This window comes from Spinacia oleracea, chromosome 3 (genome assembly GCF_020520425.1).
Source record: "Spinacia oleracea cultivar Varoflay chromosome 3, BTI_SOV_V1, whole genome shotgun sequence".
Taxonomy (NCBI): Eukaryota; Viridiplantae; Streptophyta; class Magnoliopsida; order Caryophyllales; family Amaranthaceae; genus Spinacia; species Spinacia oleracea.
In genome coordinates this window covers 125689754-125692950 of record NC_079489.1, presented here as the reverse complement: position 1 = coordinate 125692950, position 3197 = coordinate 125689754, and the positions used below count along the sequence as shown (strand labels likewise).

The following is a 3197-nucleotide window of genomic DNA, read 5'->3' as shown; positions in this document are numbered from 1 at the left end:
AAGTAAAACCATTCAATTTCGTGAAATATAAAGAAACCTAGAAATCTCATATTTCAATTTCGATCAAAGTGTAGAAGTAATCGACGCGACGAAGCAGCGAATCAACCGGAAATAACTTACGAAATAGGGTAAGTAATAATCTGAGAATTTGGAACCACTTTTATGCGTTAATTTGAGTTAATTTTTAAATTTTTATTTGAGGAATTACATTGACGCAATGTGATGATGACGATGATTCGCAAGTTATTTGAGTTAAAGCTAATGATGAAGAAGACCCTCCAACGAATTCGTAAGTACTTGAATTTTGTTTGAGTTTATGATCCTAATTTAAAGTTAGAGTTGATGTTCTTGTTGTTTTATTTGATGTTCAATTTTTTTTAATTATGTTCTATTTTCAGTCTGCATCTGATTAAAAAGTTTAAGTGAAGATTTTATTTAATGTTTTTTGAGAATTCTGTGATTAATTTAAAATTAATTTCTGGAAAATTTCATGTTCTAACCTATGTAACATAATGTTCTAAACTATGTAACAGGATGTTCTAAACTATGTTACAAGATGTTCTAAACTATATAACAGGGTGTTCTAATTCTCTTATCGGTATACCCCCCGAAGGTTTCTTAGTTCATTTATTTTTCCGTATTTGGTTTAAAGATACTAGATTTTTCCAAAGATGAGGTCGAGTTGTTTTAGTTACTCGTGAAGAATTGAATCTTTTTTCTTTACAAAAAAACTAACGAGGATGTTTGAATTTTTGCTATTAGATTGTTTGTTCATTCCTTGTGAGGAATATTGGGATTGACTGAAGTATGGGGATAGAATGGTTTGAGACGTGTCTCTTGGATATAAATTCTTGTTCCAATTATGGAAAATGGATGGAGCAAGTATTATTTTATTTCTAGAACATATAGCTTAAGTTTTAGAATATTTGTTTAGTTTTCTAGAACGTATAGCTTAAGTTTTAGAACATTTGCTAAGTATTTTAGAACATATCAAAGTGACCTATCAAACTGTTTGTGCTTCTTATTTACTGTCAAGTAGCACAATTGTACAATGGTTGTGTTTTGGATTAAGTTTAAACTAAAACAGCCGCTTTAGAGGTATTGAGCTTTATACAAGTTCCAAAGTCATAGTTCCTATACTAAGAAACATGGACAAATTTGATAATCCTGCAGATGATCCTAAGAGAAAATGGAGAAGAAATGGGGAGTGTGAAATTTCAGTTAAAATACTTAACGATGCCATTGGGACATCAATGAGCGTGTTTTGGGATTTTCTCCATGCTGACAAAGATGAAATCTGTGCTATACCTATGATGGGTATTCACGGAGTTCAGGTCATTATGCAGGATCGTTCAGACACAGACTTGCTAACAGGAATCCGCTCTAGTCTCCAAAAAGTTTATAACAATTTGCATATCTTCTGATTTCTATTACTATATGAAGTCATAATTTTTTAGAGTTTGTTGTGGTTTTTGTTACTTGCAGAAAGATAAGAGGCTGAAATACCTTGTAAGAAGTTGTAATTTCTTAGTGAAGAAGTTCAAGAAGCATCGAGATCAGGAATTGAGCCACGAAACACTTGTAGCACATACATAACTCCGATGGGTGTCTAGGGTGTTCGGTATACCGAAATCGAGTAGTGAACAACTGTTATGGTGCCATAAGAAATTGAACAAGATCGATATCATTGGTAGGAAGATTTACCTACATCACTCATTTTTACTCTTCCCTTGCTAAATTTATTATTCGCGATATAGATGGATTTTTGCATATTTATTTACTTTTCTGAGAAAACGTTTCTACTTTTCTATATAGTTGTTTCTATTTTTCTGAGAAAATGTTTTTGATGTTCTGAATTATTGCACTACATGTTCTGAATAATCATTTTAAATGTTCGGAGTAATAGTCATTTTTGTTTTGAATAGTTGCTTCTAGTGTTCTGTATAACTGTTTCTATTTTCATGTGACATTGTTTTTGATGTTCTGGATTATTGCTTTACATGTTATGATATTTTAGCCATATGTTCTATGTAAAAATTATACATGTTCTGAATTATTTTTGTTACTTTTTTTTAGATTCTATTGTGAATAACGAATAATATGCAACTTGTTCTAATTCAAATGTGGTTGTTAATCCTGAAGTAATTCCTATATTGAGTCCTTATTCTTGAGCAGGTTTGTAGGTTGGTGACGGATTGTATCTCACACTCTAGCAAGATTTATGGGGTGGTGCGAAACAAGGCTTGAAGCAGCTCCAAGGTCTGGTTCCCACCACCTGAAGGTCTTATCTGATCCAGTTGAACTGCAATGCGTCGATGAGCAAAGAAGGTTGTGTGGGTCTTGTGTTTGTGGTGAGAGACTGGAAGGGTGATGTTCTATTCACAGAAGTTAGGACAGTTAGGGCCTTTTGGCCTCCGAGAGAAAAATGGATGCCATGGAAATACGACTTGCAAGACGTTCAGTTTTGTTAGTTATTTTGTGATTTTGGGTTGTATAGTGTGGTAGACTAGCCTTAGTTTTCATGGTTTGGGCTTTTAGTTTGCTGCAAAGCCAAAATGTTTTTTATTTGAGATTGTACAAACTCACACTTATGACTTATGTCCTATTAATTTAATTTTAAGTCTTTTTTGCCCATGTTCTAAAAAGTTAAGTCTCGTTTTCTAAATTCTTAACATATGTTCCACGTTTGTGTGACTTCATGTTAAAAAACTAAGTCTAATGCTCTAAAATTTGTACATATGTTCTAATGTAGAATAGAAATGATTCAAAAGTAAAGGATCATTAAATATGAGAGCTAATATCATAAATAAAATACAAAGTGTTGCCTGTGTAGGATTCGAACCTACATCATTGTGCAATCGCACAAAGCTCTACCAATTGAGCTAATAGGCATCAATAGCATGTTTGGTACAACACAAAAGATAGTTGTTGCACAAATGTTGTTGATACTTGTCTTTCAAATTACCAAGATGTTCAAATCATTCACCAAGGTTGAGGAGCAGTGTGTTTAGGAATACAAAAATCGAGAATTTTAAGCTTTTAAAGTCCATAAAATGACACACAGGAGTAAATCACTTACAAATGGACACAAGAAGTTCAAATTGTCCTGAAAGACCTTCTCTGACCTGGAGATCACACTAGCTTTTATCAGGAACTACAAACAATTATTACAAAATGTGCAATTTCAAGCAATAAAA

General features: G+C 32.8%; 1 long non-coding RNA gene across 1 annotated transcript; it reads left to right on the top strand.

Annotated features, from left to right (window-relative positions):
* The first annotated feature begins 941 nt into the window (after positions 1-941).
* Positions 942-2645, top strand: LOC130470508 (uncharacterized). Its single transcript, XR_008930990.1, has 2 exons — positions 942-1690; positions 2176-2645. It is a non-coding gene; the product is annotated as an uncharacterized lncRNA (long non-coding RNA).
* The last annotated feature ends 552 nt before the right edge of the window (positions 2646-3197 follow it).